Raw genomic sequence first — 15,997 nt, forward strand, 5'->3', positions numbered from 1 at the left:
GGAGACAGGACAAAGTTAAGAACATGGCTCCAGAGTCAGAGCTAATGGGCTCCTGCAGTGGGCTTCTTAATTCTCCGTGAGTCTCAGTGTGCTCGCCTGCGAAATGGGGATACTACCGCAACCTACCTTATTGAATTGCTGTAGGGGATTAATTGAGTAATATGTGTGAAGCCCTTACATCAGGCCTGGCATGTATGGTCATCAGGAATCCATGGGGTCTGGATTCTCCACAGGGAAGGGCAAGGTGGTGAGATAGGCTCTGAACCTCTCACCTGGAAAACTCGCCTGGCTGCGGGGACCCCGTTTTTGTTTGCACCTTCAACTTAGAATTCATTTTGGTGATTAGCGTGGTGTGTCTCCCTATGGCTGCAGGGCCCAGAACTTGAAATTTTGAGATTGGTGGGAAGAACACAGGGGACAGACAGGGGACCAGGGAGAAGGAAGGCGTGCGGCCAGGGTGTAGAACACTGTGAGAAGAAGCAAGCGATCCAGACCTGCCAGATGCTGGCCCTAGTGCTTGTTGTAGCTGGGTGAACTTGGACAAGCCCTTTAAACCTCAGTTTTCTCATCTGCAAAATGGGTTCATTCATGTGTGATGAGGAATAGTAATACACCTTACCTCACTGATTCAGTCCTTTTTCGGTGCCCACCCACCTTCACTCCTTTAAAATTCATAACAACCCCATGAAGCAAGAATGTTTTTTTTACTTTAAATTTTTTATTGTTATGTTAATCACCATACATTATATCATTAGTCTTTGATGTAGTGTTCCATGATTCATTGTTTGTGCATACCACCCAGTGCTCCACGCAGAACGTGCCCTCCTTAATACCCATCACCAGGCTAACCCATCCCCCCACCCCCCTCCCCTCTAGAACCCTCAGTTTGTTTTTAAAAGTCCATCGTCTCTCATGGTTCGTCTCCCCCTCCGACTTACTCCCCTTCATTCTTCCCCTCCTGCTATCTTCTTCTTTTTTTTTCTTAACATATATTGCATTATTTGTTTCAGAAGTACAGATCTGTGATTCAACAGTCTTGCACAATTCACGGCGCTCACCATAGCACATACCCTACCCAATGTCTATCACCCAGCCACGCCATCCCTCCCACCCCCCACCACTCCAGCAACCCTCAGTTTGTTTCCTGAGGTTAAGAATTCCTCATATCAGTGAGGTCATATGATACATGTCTTTCTCTGATTGACTTATTTCACTCAGCATAACACCCTCCACTTCCATCCACGTCGTTGCAAATGGCAAGATCTCATTCCTTTCGATGGCGAAGCAAGAATTTTTTAAAAATTTTTTATTTAAATTCAATTTAGTCAACACATAGTGTATTATTAGTTGCAGGGGTAGAATTTAGTGATTCATCAGTTCCATATAACATCCAGTGCTCATTACTTCAAGTGCCCTCCGTAATGCCCATCACTCAATTACCCCATCCTCCCACCCGCCTCCCCTCAGTTTGTTTCCTAGAGTTAAGAGTCTCTTATGGTTTGCCTCCCTCTGTTTTTATCTTATTTTTCCATCCCTTCCCCTATGTTCATCTGTTTTGTTTCTTAAATTCCACATGAGTGAAATCATATGGTATTTGTCTTTCTCTGGCTGACTCATTTCGCCTAGCATAATACCCTATAGTTCCATCCACATTTTTGCAAATGGCAAGATTTCATTCCTTTTGATGGCTGAGTAATATTCCATTGTATCCATATAGTACATCTTCTTTATCCATTCATCTGTCGATGGACATCTCAGCTCTTTGCATATTTTGCCTATTGTGGACCTTGTTGCTATAAACATAAGGGTGCATGTGCCCCCTTCGAATCACTAGTTTTATATCCTTTGAACAAATACCTAGCAGTGCAGTTGCTGGGTCATAGGGTAGTTCTACTTTTAATGTGCTGAGGAACCTCCACATTTTCCAGAGTGCCTGCACCAGCTTGCATTCCCACCAACAATGTAAGAGGGTTCTCCTTGCACCATGAGGCAAGAATTTAACCTCCTTATTCTATGATGAGGACACTGAGGCAGAGTCGCTTTCTCAACCCCACACACTTAGAAAGTGGCAGGGCTGGAATTGGAAGCCAGTCAGGCTCCAGAGTCTGGGCTCCTGGATGATCTTGTTGTGCTGATAAAGCAAATAGTCCTATGCTCACCCCTTACAGAGCTTCTTGCTTACTGCCACTTTCTCTCTTTTAATGCTCATAACATCCTTGGTTAAATAACTGGCCCCCCAAAGTGACCCTGGAGGCATGGAAGGACTCTTCCCGTGGGTGGGAGACTGCTTTGTTTTAAAGGAGGGGTCCCCATCCCCGCCTGCACACTGGGTTCAGGCAGGGGACCTGGGAAAAATGATGATGCCCCACTCCACACCAGGGCTTGTCATTTCTTTAGTCTGGGCTGGGGGCCCTGCATGGGGATTTTTTGAAGTACCCTGGGTAATTCCAATCTGCAGGTAGGGTTGAGAACCATGGAGTAGAGGGGTTTTGTCTTTCTCCAGGCGTGGTTCTGAACATCGGCTGCACGTGAGAACCATCTGGGAGCTTCTAGATTCTGAGCTCATTGGTTTGAGCATCACGTGTTGAGCTCCTTAATGCTTATCAAATCTTACTGGGCGCCAGCCACTGCACTCACTCATCGAAGCCTTGAGTGACCAGCTTGTCTTGGTTTGCTGGCGATTTTCCCAAGAGCTCCCACCGGTCGGATGTGAGCAAACCCGGAGGCTTGGTCACTCCTATTTAATCCTTCTCCAAACCCACATTTCTTACTGACCTCACTCACTTATTTCACAACAAATCTCTGAGGAAAGTTCTACTGTGCAACCCATGTTGCAGATGAAGAAACTGAGGCACAGAGAGGATTGGTCACACAGTTAGCAGATGATGGCTACAGAATACCACCACGACCAGTATTCATTGTCTCTCAGGACAAGCTGTAAGGTTTGGTTCCGCTTTGCAGACAGGGAAAGTGAGTTTCATGGAGGGTAGTGATACTCCACAGTCTGTGAGCTCTGATCCTCTGTTGCACGGCTTCTGTTAGGTTGCGCGTGAGGATGAAGAATACCCCCCTTGAAGAGGCTTGAGGTTCATGGGCTCTGACACGCCTTTGCCTCTGTCATCAGATCTTGGGCTTCCCAGTCTCCCCTCCTGCGTGAGTAGAGCGTAGACTCCTTTTCCCTGAGGGCTGCGGGGGCTGTGAGCGGAAAAGGCCACGATGATCACTAGCAGTTGGGTGCTGTTCATTTAGAACATCTGCCCTCAGGTCCCCAAGGCCAACTCCATCAAAGGATACACACCTGTGCCAGGCACCGCCAGACACCAAAAACAGCCTCTTTCCTCTGGGGAGAGATCTGGGCAGGGCTGATCGGACTGCCGAAATGTCACCTGAGGTGCAGAGTGATGGGGGACAGGAAGGCAGAGAGGCAAGCTTGTGCAAAGGATTGTTTTAGCAGAAGCTGGTGTTCGAGGGAGAGGTGGGGAGAGAAGTGTGAGATATGAGTGGTGCGGTTCCTCGACTCAAGGCAGCCAGATTTCTTTTCCCTCCAGGACAGGGAGCAGTTCAGTGCTTCGGGGAGAGGGCTGGGGCGCCTCCTGCCCTGCAGCAGCTCAGCAGCCTGTTGTGCGGGAAGATTTGCAGATTTGAAGCATCATGCAGGGATTCTCTTCGTACTACATGAGCTGATTCTAAGATGTACAGGGACACACTTAAAAATGTTCATTGTTATGTAATTATACTAATATAATTAGAAGACTATAACAAGGCACTAAAATAGAAGTTCAAGAGGGCAGGGACTCTTGTCTGTTTTGTTCATGGCTGTAGACTCAGGATCTGGGACAGCCCTGGCCCATCGTTGGTGCCCGATGAATGAATGAATGACTTTCCGAGCACATGTGTGGTTTTATCAGAACCTGGAATTGAACTTAGGCTTATAGCATGGATAAGATTTAGTGAGGAAGAAATAAGTGAGACTCGGGGGAGCGGACGATCCAGGTGGGCCTAGGAGGATGAACAAGGCCCACAGCAGTATACGCTCACATCCAGTAAAGCTTACTGTACACGAGGCACTCTGTGAAGCACCTTCGCTCATGAACTAATTAAACCCTCACAACAGTCCCCAGAATATTTCCACTTTGAAGATGGGGAAACTGAGGCCCAGGGAGGTGAAGTATCTTGCACGAGGAGAGGCTGCAGCCCTGGCTTGACTGTTTACCAGAGTCCTGCAAGGCCGTGGGTTCTCGGGCCCACTCGGAGGTCCGTGGCAGGTGGAGAGTGTGTCCCAGCCTGCAGGAGGCCCGCTGCTGCCTCAGCCCGGGTGGCGAGGGGCTGGCGTCCTTTCTGCTCTCGGCACCGGGGAGCCCACTCATCCCACACCAGACCTGCTCTCTTTTTAACCCAGCTGCTGTTTTCACAGATTTCCATTTTTAGCTCCCTGGACTGGAACGCAGTGTTCAATGCACTGTAAACCTCAATGTCAGTTTGATTATAAGAGAGGCGTGTGTGGGCTCCGGCTCTCTCGTTTCCGTGTGTAATAATAACCCTCCAGATCTCTCGCCCCTTTTCTTCCAAGTCCCTCAAAGCGTTTCATAGGTAGTGTCCCATTTAAGCCGCCAGTTCCCCAGGGAGGCAGCTGGAGGCTATTACGTGAAACAGCTTTGGCAATATTCGTTCTTTTCGTCTGGAAAGGGTCCTAGTCATTGCTGTCTTAAATTCTCAGGGGGCTAAGGCAGGGGGTGGCGGCTGGTATTTAACGAATGCCTCCAGTGTGCAACTTATCAACCCTGGGAGGTGCATCTGTGAATTGCCTCTTTTTATGGATGAGATAAATGGCTCAGAGAGGCCAAGTGACTTGCTCAAGGTCACACAGCTAATTGGCAGATTATGGATTTAACCCCAGATCTACCTGAAGGCCTTTGGTTTTTCCATTCCATCATTAAGTGGGATGTTGTGGAAATAAAGGCACAGTCAGATCTTAATTCTCTTGGCTCCCACACCAAGCCAGCCCCAGCCCTTTCCTTAGAGCTTCAAGTGAGGAAGCTGTAGGTTGAAAGGATTATTTCTCATCAGTCACGACCATCTTTCACCTTCTTAAAAATACTGAAAGTAGGAAAGTACATGTTTGTTTCTCCTTCCATCCTCCTTCATTCACTCCCTCATTCATTCATGCATGCAGCAAGCGTTTACTGTTCCCTTTTCTTTGAGCATGGATAGGAGGAGATACAGTCCCACCGAGTCTCTTTTCCCCAGGGTCTTGATTTCTGCTAACGCCCCTTCACGATCTGGAACAAGTAACTTCATCTCCCTGAGCCCCAGTGTCCTTATCTGAAGAATGGGGATATAATGGTTCTTATTTCATAGGGGTTGGGTGGGGAACCAACAGCATTTGAGAGTCAAGGAGTGGCTCAACCTCCAGGGTGGACAAACGGGCGCTGAGGGGAGTGTTTGGGGAGATGCTTTTGGGATAGAAAGATGTGCCTAGTTCAATGTTATGGGCATGGTTTTATGAACACGGTGACCTCCGCTGTTAGGCAGCCCAAACTACTACATCTGCGTGCCACACATTGGCTGTTTTGGGGAGGTTGGAGAGCCAAGTTTATTCAAACCAAAAAGCATTGATTGAGCACTTACTTGGTAGAGGGGCTGTGGGGAATTGGCTTCAAGTCCCAGCTCTGCCACATGACAGTTGCTTCTTGGTTTCTTTCAGACAGCTGATGCACCTCTCTGGGCTTCAGTTTCTGCTTCTGTAAATGGGAAATGATAACGTATACAGCGTTCTTATGAGGATTAGAAATGATTTGTAGAAGGCATTTAGCATAGTGCCTGGCACCTATTGGTGCGCAGTAAATAGATGTTATTACTAATGCTGATGGGTGCTGATTGAGATTCTGAGCATCAGAAAACTTAAAATCAATAGATTAGGTCTTTAGGTATAGCTGGATCCAGGTGCTCTTATGATGTCTTGCCCTGGTCCCATTCCAGTCACTCTCAACTCTGCTTTCGTTCATGTTGGCCTTGCTCCCAGGAAGTTCCTCTCCTCCTGGTGGCAAGTTGATCCCGGGTAGCTCAAGATTTATGTGCTACTCACAAACCCAATGGAACAAGATCTTTTTCCTGATAGCTATAGCAAAATCCATGGTCTTGAATCCTATTGGATCAACTTGGGTCGTGTCCCAAACCAATCCCTGAGGTTATAGTGGACAAAGTAAGCTGATTATCTAGGTCTGGGGCATGTCCCTCCGTCAGGTCATGCTGGGGGGTGGGGTCATCAGCTTTAAACAAACTGCAGGGACTATAAGAATGGGAGAGGGCAGTTCTTCTAAGGGAATGGGTGCTAGACAGGTGTCTTAGGCTGTGTTCTCCCAGGAGCAGACCAGAGATGAGGATTTGTGTGCAAGTAATTGATTAGGAGATGCATATGGAAGAAACTGGGAAGGGAGTGGGGGTGGAGGGCAGCAGGCTAAGGAAAGGGGAGGGAGTCTAGTAATAGTAAGGGTGTGACTTCAGGTGAAGTCCTAGCCTTAATCAGATCCTGTGAGGAGCTCTGGAGTATGATTTATGCCTCAAGAATATGTCCTACCTCGTGGTGCCTGGGTGGCTCAGTTGGTTAAGCGTCTGCCTTCGGCTTGGGTCATGATCCCGGAGTCCTGGGATTGAGCCCCACATCGGGCTCCCTGCTCAGCAGAGAGCCTGCTCCTCCCTCTGCCCCTCACTCTGCTCATGCTCTCTCTCTCTCAAGGAAATAAGTAAATTCTTAAAAAAAAAAAAAAGAAAGAAAGAATATGTCCTACCTCAAGACACGGGAACTGGCCGTATGTACCCATGAAGCAGTCATTGGCAGTTGGGCTTCCCTGGGTTTATGAATTCACAGGGATGCAGCTCCAGTACTTCATGGACAGTGCTCTGAAGAAGGTCACAGGTGTGAGACTTTGGCAGCAATGCACACAGAAGCTCGGGGGCTATAAAAGGGATGCAGGGGGTCTGGTGTCCACTCTCGCGAGGACAGTCCACAGCTGTCTGCAATGGAAGGAGATGAAGGAAGAGTGAAGGAGGTGAGGCAAGGGAAGGAATGGGTGCGACTGAGATGGGGCAGATGAGAGGTCTCTCATGCTGGTCCGTGTCAAGCAGGAGAAACCAAGAAGCACCCTCCCCCCACCCCCGGCTCCGCTGTCACTGACAGTAGTCATCCTCACAGTGTCCCTTGCAGTCCCCAGCAACGTGCCGAGAACTCACTGTGCAGAAATGAGCAAGGATGTGATTCAGCAAAGGATGCAGGCAGCAGAGAAGCCAGAGTGGTTGTCTCAGTGCCTCGCTGGATGAGGTTGGCATGAGGTCGCCGGGCCCAGGGAGCCTGGGGTACCCGCCCATGCCAAGGCTGAACCTCCAGCAGCCAGAGGTCTGGAGGTTCAGAAGTCCCTCGGGCTCATTTAGCCCTTCACTGTCTCCTTCCTACCCGCCTCTCATCCCTCCAAAGGCCTCTCTGTATATGGGGAGGGAGCAGCTACCCCCCTCACTGTACCAGCTTTCAGCTGTCACCGTCTTCCCCAAGCCATCTGGCACTGGAGTTTTCTGCAGAGGGAGCTGAGAGGCAGTGAGGGAGAAGTAAGTGGATGTGCCAGGTCAGGTCAGCAGCTCCATCCTCAGGGTCATGGCCGCTGCTCTGCTAATTATTTTGATGGTGATGAGGTGGTTCAGGCTGGGGATGACGAAGAGAGTCATTTATTGAGCACTTGCTATGTGCCAGGGTCTGTGCTAAGTGCCCCACAGCATGATCTCATGTCATCATATCCAATAGCCATAGGAACTGGCATACTAGGACTTTCCTGGTTGCGAGTAATAGAAACCCAGGCCAATCTGGCTTGAGGGGAGAAGAGACTTTTTGGCTCACAAAATGGCAAAGTTGAGTGAGGGGAATTAGGCATAGCTGGATCCAGGAGTTTAAATAATATCACTAGTGTCTTTCCATCATTCCACCATGCCTTCTTCCATGCTGGCTTCGCCCTTAGGCAGCTCCTCTGTTCTCTGCCATTCAGTGATGGCAAGTTGGCCTCTAGCAGTGATGAGGTGCCAGTCACCAGCTCAGCAAAACCCATCTCTTTTCCAGTGGTTCATACCATAATGGTGTCTCACTGGACCAAGTTGGGTCTTATGTTAATACCTGAACCAATCACTGTGGCTGGGACCTATTCCCATTTCATCAGTGTGACAGTGTGCATCTCAGAATGATGACCTCAGCCGTAAAATGAGGATCATAGAGTCTATCTGTGGTGTGCTGAAGTCCTCAGCACAGTATCGGGCCCACGGTAGACTCTCAGTAGGTGGTAGCTGTCAGAGTAGGGGCGTATTATTGCATTGACTCTGCCTAAGGAAGTGGATACTGCATAAGGAAGTAAGTCAGGCACCAGGAAAAGAAAATTCAACCCGGAGCAGAGAGGGGAGGCTCGAGGAAATGTCTCAGCTGATGTAGTGCCAGGACCTCATGAAAAGCAATGCATCAGAAATGCTTTGGTTACTCGAGTGAAAAAATCAAATTAAACTTTGCATCCGGGAGTAGGGCAGCTGTAGCCAGGAAACAATGTCAGCTTCACTGAAAAGGGCTGTGGCTCTTTTAGCCCGAGGAAAGCCAGGAGCTGCCAGAGAGCCAGCCTGTTACCTTCTCCTGGGGTTGGTCTCTCTCCAGGACGAGGTGTTTCAACATCTCAGGTGGTTCCCTGAGTGTCCCTGCTCCCTCTCTGGATGAAGCCCCCTGTTCTCCCAGAAGGAGGCCTTGTTTATACCAGGCTTCCCTCACTCCCCAGAGAAAGCTAGGAGGGGTGGAGAAGGAGGGAGTTGCAGGAAAGCAGCAAAGGAGGGCTGAGATTTTTTTTTAAGATTTTATTTATTTGAGAGAGAGAGAGAACACAAGCGGAGGGGGGTGCAGAGGGGGAGGAAGAAGCAGACTCCTCGCTGAGCAGGGAGCCCAACGTGAGGCTCCATCCCAGGACCCTGAGATCATGACCTGAGCTGAAGGCAGACGCTTCACTAACTGAGCCACCCAAGACACCCCAGACTGTGATTTTTTTTGAAAAATGGAAATAAAAATTTGGGGCTGCAGGATGCTTTGGTCAAATGGAATCTTACTATGAACTCTAACATGGAGAGTGGATCTGTCAAGGAGACCCTTAGTGTAAACACTCTGGATAGCATTTTTGCAATATTTAGTAAAATTCAATAAACACGGGCACATTCCATGACCCAGCAATTCCACTTGTTGGTATATCCCTAGAGAACCAGTTCTCCAACTTCAGTGGGCAGATAGAGTACCGGCGACCTTATTCAAATGCAGGTTCTGATTCAGTAGGTCCTGTGGGGGCCTGAGATTCTGTATTTCTCGCTAGCTCCCTGGTGATGCTTGGACCACAGTTTGACTAGCAAGGCCCGAGGGAACTGTTTCCTAAACTTTCTTTGGGCTCTGACTGCCAGTAAGAAATAAATTCTAGATGGCAACCCACAATGCGCTTATCTATAATTGAAACAAAAGTTTTATGAAGCAATACTTACCCTTGCTATATGATGCGCTCCTAGTCTTTTCTCTTCTATTTTGTCAAAAACAAAAACAAAAAAACACAGTATTGACCGCAACGCCACTGAAATGATTTCATTATTCACCAGCCGGTCTCACGCCACACTTTGAGAAACAGAACCCTAGAGAAATTCTTACACATGCAGACCAGGAAACAGGAAGGCTCACTGATGCATTGTCTGTAATAACAACCACAAAAAATTGGAAAAAAAACTAAAAGAAAACAAAAGAGAAAAAAACAACCACCCAAAAGTTCTATCCACAGGAGACCGTATCATGACATTTGTGATAATATGCAGAGTGGAACCATGAAAAGAAGTGGATTTGAACCACACACATCAGCACGTATCTCAAAACCAGAAGTCCAGTAAAAATACAAGCTGAGAAAGGACACATGTTCTTGGATACCATTTTTATGTAGTTTAGAAACCAGCAAAAGAATTCTATTTGTTATTTAGGAATTCATACATATGTAGTGAAGGTATAAAAGCTCATAAGGGAATGATTAACACCAAATTCAGGAGAGTGATTGCCTCTTGGGGGAGAGAGTGGGCAGGGCTGGGGGTGCCTTTGGGGCTTCATTAGTATATGTAAAGCTTCATTTCCCAAGGTGGGTGATGAGTCTGTGGTGCTCATTATATTAGTCTCTCCTTTTTTTTTTTTTTTTACAGGCTTGAGGCATTCCATAATAATTAAAATTTTTAAAAAGAAAGAAAAAGAAAAGGGGGGTGCTTGAGTTTAAATTTGTACGGGATTGTATTAGTTTCCTGGGGCTTCCATAACAAATTATTTAAAACTCAGTGGCTTAAAACCACAGGAATTTATTCTTGCACGGTTCTGAAGACCAGAAGTCTGAAACCAAGGTGTCTGTAGGGTTTGTTCTCTCTGGAGGCTCTGAGGGAGAATCTGTTCCGTGCCTCTCTCCTAGCTCTTGATAACCACTGGCAACCCTTGGCATGCCTTTGGGGTGGGGCTTCCTTATTGCACTGTCTGCCTCTGCCTTCACATGGCCCGCTGTCTATGCCTCATATTTCCTTCTCCTTTCTCTCTCTCTTTTTAAAAAGATTTATTTAGGGTGCCTGGGTGGCTCAGTTGTTTAAGCGACTGCCTTTGGCTCGGGTCATGATCCTAGAGTCCCGGGATCGAGTCCCACATCAGGCTCTCTGACCCTCTCTCTTCTCATGCTCTCTCTCAAATAAATAAAATCTTTAAAAAAATAAATAAATAAAAAGATTTATTTATTTATTTTAGAGAAAGAGAGCGAGAGAGCTCACATATGGACATGCGAGTGGGGGGGGCAGAGGGAGAGGAAGAGAATCTCAAGCAGACTCCCCACTGAGCACGGGAGCTGGACTTGGGGCTCGATCCAGGACCCTGAGATCACGACCTGAGCTGAAACCCAAAGTGCCAGACACTTAACCGACTGAGCCACTCAGGCGCTCCCCTTCTTTCTCTTATAAGAATACCAGTCATTGGATTTAGGTCTTACTGAAGATGCAGGATGATCTCATCTGGAGATCCTTAAGTCAATTACTTCTGCAAAGACCTACTTCCAAATAAATTCACTGGTATCAGGGGGGTCGGTCTTGGGCATATCTTTTTGGGGGCCAAACTCAACCCATTATAGGGGTGTAAAGCCCTGCCCATTCAACCCTTTCCCCTTGAATATTGGTATGATGATATTGCTTATTGCAGGGCTTTTCAGTCACAGCACTGTTAACATTTGGGTTAGAAAAGCCCTGTGTGTGTGGGGGAGGGGGTGGTGCCTGGGTGGCTCAGTTGGTTAAGCATCTGCCTTCAGCTCAGGTCATGATCCCAGTGTCCTGGGATCAAACCCCACATCAGGCTCCCTGCTCAGTGGGGAGTCTGCTTTTCTCTCTCCCTCTGCCTCCCCCCCCACTCATGCTCTCTCTCTCTCTCTCTCTCTCTCTCTCTCTTGCTCTGCACTCTCTCTCAAATAAAGTCTTTAGGGCTTTTCTGTGCCTTGTGGGATGTTGAGTAGCATCCTTGGCCTCTACCCATTGGGTGCCAATTGTAGCTCCAGACATTGCTTAATGTTTCCTGGGGGTAGGGTTGTAAGATAAAACACAAGGCCCCAGTTAAATATGAATTTCAGATAAACAATAAAGTTTAGTATAAGTAGATCCCAAATATTACATGGGATATACTTATATTAAAAGATTATTATTGGTGGGGCACCTGGATGGCTCAGTTGGTTAAGCATCTGACTCTTGATTTTGGTTCAGGTCATGATCTCAGGGTCATGAGATCGAGTCCCTTGTCAGGCTCTGTGCTCAGCAGGGAGTCTGCTTAACATTCTCCCTGCCCCTCCCCTCCTCTCTAAAAAATATTAATATTGCTTATACTGGGCAATCCTGTTCTACCTCCACCCCCCCACCAAATCAGGCAACCCTACCTAGGGAGAAAAATTAACCCTGGGTTAGAACAACTAATTGAGGACTGGCATTACAAATTCACATTCACTGAGTGCTTCTCTATGCCCACCACTGTGCTAAGCCATGTTCATGCATTACATTTACTCCTCGAAACAACCCTGAGAAATAGGTGTCGTAATTAGCCCCAGCAAATAAGTAGAGGGGTTCGGTTTTGAACCCAGATTCACATTTTCATGGACATTGTGAATTGGGTAGGAGGGTGGCTGCTTGGCAGATTGTGAAGGCCTCATGTGCTTAGGGGAAACTGGTGCTGATGTCTGGACCGTCCTCGTGACAGAACTGGGTTAGTGGGAACAAGACCTGTAGAACAGGCTGGCTGGAAGAGAAGATGGCAGGAGAATGGGCTATTATGGACGATCCTGGGATATGGGATCATTTGCCAAGAAGAGAAGCAGCTGAGTAGCAGGCTCATGTATTCTTGTTTCATTTTAAAATCAACATGCAGTGAGCAATTACTGTGTGCCAGGCACTGTTCTAGGCCCTAAGCATGCAGCTAAGACTAGGACAAAATCTTTGTCCTCAGAGTCTAGCATTTCCCCGCCACCCTCAAGAAATGGCTGCTGAATGAATGACTACATGAATGAATGAATGAATGAATGATTACATGAATGCATGAATGCAGAGAGCAAGGGAGTCCTGCCTTCTTAACGCGGTCATCGATTGAGTTACAACTGCTATGGCTAATCCTGGGATAATGGATTAGCACTGTCTTCTAGTAAAGGTAGTTTCATCCATCTGAAGGATCGAAATAATAATATATTCCTTGCAAAGCTGTTGGGTGGCTTAATTAGCTAATATTTATAAAGTGCCTCCAAAGCCACAGATAAAGGCAAGGTAAAAACACCTTGTGCGATTGCTATTAATAATTTACTGTCCCCCTGCACTGGGCCTTTCAGATGTGTTTCTTGAAACAAGAAGAGGTAGGGCCTAGCTTTGGGATAATTAAACCCTAGGTAAAGATCAGCTACTCTTTCATTAGAGCCAAAACAAGCCCTTTTTCCTCTTCGCAGAGTCTCTCCATTTTCGTCATACTCAGGTAAGCTGCCTTGTTTGGGGAACATCTGTTGTTGAGACAGTAACTTTCTCTCTTTGTAGCCATCATTTCATGTTGGTATGTCCAACTGTAGTCTTCCTGGGGCCTCATCTGGGCCCTATAAAATAGTTAAAGAGCCACAAGAGCACTTGCGTAACTAATTGATGATTTGCATACAATTTGAATAACCTCTTGGGTCTGTGAAGTTATATCGTCTTTGATTTCCAAAAGCTTTGTCATTTCTGTTCATATAATCATAAAAGTGGCAAAGATTTCAGACCCTACAAGGGACTCGTTTCCCCCTGAGTCATTTGAGAGGTGGAAGGAAGGATCATTTGTTGAACATCTACTATGTGCTTACAAATTCATTTAATCTTTGGAATCACCCGAGGAACTAAAAAATACTGATGCCTGGTTTCCACTCTCAGAGATTATGATATAATTGGGAGTAACCTTTGGGGGGACAGCCTTACTGTCAGTAGCTTTGAATCCTCCCCAGGGGATTCTAAGATGCTGCAAAGACAGAACTACTTGTTAAATCTTCATTAAAATAAAACAACCACCTCCACCCATGAACCACCCCCTCCCCCAGCCCCACCACCACCACGTTAAAGGTGTGGGAACTGAGGCTTGGGGCATTAGGGGAGGGACACTCAACATATTATTAATGTTCATAGCTGACCATTTTGGTACTTAGTATGTACCAGACTCTGTGCTGAGCACATTGATGTGTGTGTGTCTTTTTGAATTCTTGCAGTGACTCTTTGAAGCAGGGATTAGTAATAGCCCTCTTTTATAGATGAACCAGCTGAGTCTCAAAAAGTATGTCATCTTCCCAACGCCCCCAGACTAGCGAGAGATCATCCACAGAGGAGACATGAGCGTGCTTGGATTAGGATTAGACTGTCAGGATTTGAATTTCAATTTCAACCTCTGGTTTATGCAGGAGCCAGGTTGTATGTTCCTCGAGGATCCTATCTTTGTCTTCTTCTGTGTTCCTCTGGGCTTAGCACAGTGCTGGCCTCTTAAAGGCCCCTGGAGAATATTGAGAGTTGTCATGCAGCAATTAGGGCCAAGGAGTGGGCTTTCCAGGCATTAAGGAGCAAGACTCTTTGACCTGGTAGATCAGTTCTTCCTCCTTTCCTCCTCCTCCTCCAATATTTTTTGAGGTCTGTGCCGAAGACACAAGACAGACAAGGGCTATTGTGTAGCATCCATCATTTGTCAGCCAATATTGGAGCTTTGAATTAACCAGCAGAAGGTGGGCTGTACTTTTTTCTCCCTGTAAAATGAACTGAAGCTGATGTGAGAAAATAGTTTCAGCACACCAAAGGGAAGAATGGTGACTGTTTATTTATTTGTTTATTTGGAGGGTTTTTGTTTTGTTTTGTTTTGTTTCTCATCTGGAAAGTGGTAAGAAGAAAGAAATTTATCACATTCATCCAGCCCAGTGTGCTCCTGAATAGTGAGTCCTTTGGTGCCATACTTTTCAGATATAAATTCATTTATTCAGTGCTTTTTGAGCTCCTGCCATGTACCTGGCACTGTTCTAGCTGAGGGAGATACATTATAAAATGAGCTATGTCCCTTTATCCACGGTGACCTGAATGATGAGAAAAAGCAAGTCCTGTGTAGATCTTGAGGAATAGTGTGGTGAGCAGAGGGAACAGTAAGTGTGGAACCCTGAGACCTGAGTGACTTGGCGGATCTAAGGAACAGCAGGACAGAATGTGGCCCAGAGTGGACGAAGCAGGGGAGAAGGCGTGGGGTGGGCAGGGGGCCGGATCTCACAATGCCCTGGAGCCATGGTAAGGCATTTGGATGTTACTCTGCAAGAGCTAGGAAGCCACTGGGTGGTTTTGAGCAGGGAAGTGACACAATCCAACTTACACTTCCTAAGGATCTCCCTGGATGCTGTTGTGGGAACAGACCATAGGGAGGAGTGGAAGCCTGGAGTGGAGTTAGGAGGTATAGAAACAATCCAGGTGAAAGATGATAGATAGTGGGTTGAACCAGGAGGTAGCAATGGAGGTGGTTAAAAGTGGTTGCACTTGGCATTTATTTTTAAAAGTTGAGCCTACAGGACTTGCTGATTAACTCACTGTGTTGGGTGAGGAAAAGAGAGAGGAATCAAGGCCTTTTTGACCTGAATAAATTAAGGTCCTATCTCCTGAGATGGGAAAGACTGAAGAAGTCCATAGTCAACCAAATTTGAAAAACATCACCTATTATATTTTCTTTTTAGCAAATTCACAGTAGCATATTAAAAGTTCTGAGATGGCCTGCAATAAAGACCTCTGCTTTAACTTTGGTTAACCTAGCATTTCCCAAACTTATTTGATCAAGTAATTTTGTCTGTTGTTACGTCACACGACATGTAGTAAGATTCTTCAGACTTCCCTTGAATAACACCAGAGTGTGAGTGTGTAGAATCTTGTGTGTGTGTTTGTGTGTGTGTCTGCCCAGGTTGGGGAAGTGATTAGCAGCTGTGCAGTGTTCTAGATTCTGATGAATGTGCTATGTGCTTCTGTTCTGTTCACCTTCAAATACTTCACCACCATCCTCTTTCCCCTAACTAGCATTCCTGCTTCTGGTCCAACCGAACCATGCCTCCACACCAAATTAGAGAGTGCCATTCCCCTGCCTCAAACTTTAAATGGCTCCCCATTGGCTTTAGGATGAATACTAAATGCTTTACTCTGGCTTTGCCACATGCTTTGCAATATGACCTTCCACCTATCTCCTGGCCCCCTTTTCACTCTGGCTAAGCTGAACTTTTTAAAGCTTCCATTCCCTCTCTCTCACCCCTGTGCTTTTATATATGCTCTTCTGTCTACCCGGAATACTCTCCAAGCTCCTTTTACTCAACCTTTGGGTATTATCTTGGATAGCACCCCTCTAGGAGCTATCTCCTGCCTTCCCATGCTTGGGTTCAGCATCTCTTCTTTG

At 46.7% G+C, this 15,997-nt stretch overlaps 1 protein-coding gene and 1 long non-coding RNA gene across 4 annotated transcripts in view; one reads left to right on the top strand and one right to left on the bottom strand.

Annotated features, from left to right (window-relative positions):
• SUDS3 (SDS3 homolog, SIN3A corepressor complex component) overlaps positions 1 to 15,997 on the top strand; it is a 181,648-nt gene that overhangs the window by 115,596 nt on the left and 50,055 nt on the right. The gene's annotated exons all lie outside the window — the stretch shown is intronic.
• On the bottom strand, positions 2,510 to 7,020 carry LOC113913102. Its single transcript, XR_003517091.1, has 3 exons — positions 6,789 to 7,020; positions 5,629 to 5,741; positions 2,510 to 3,616 (listed from the first exon to the last, which is right to left on the bottom strand). It is a non-coding gene; the product is annotated as an uncharacterized LOC113913102 (long non-coding RNA).

This window comes from Zalophus californianus, chromosome 14 (genome assembly GCF_009762305.2).
Source record: "Zalophus californianus isolate mZalCal1 chromosome 14, mZalCal1.pri.v2, whole genome shotgun sequence".
Classification (NCBI taxonomy): Eukaryota; Metazoa; Chordata; class Mammalia; order Carnivora; family Otariidae; genus Zalophus; species Zalophus californianus.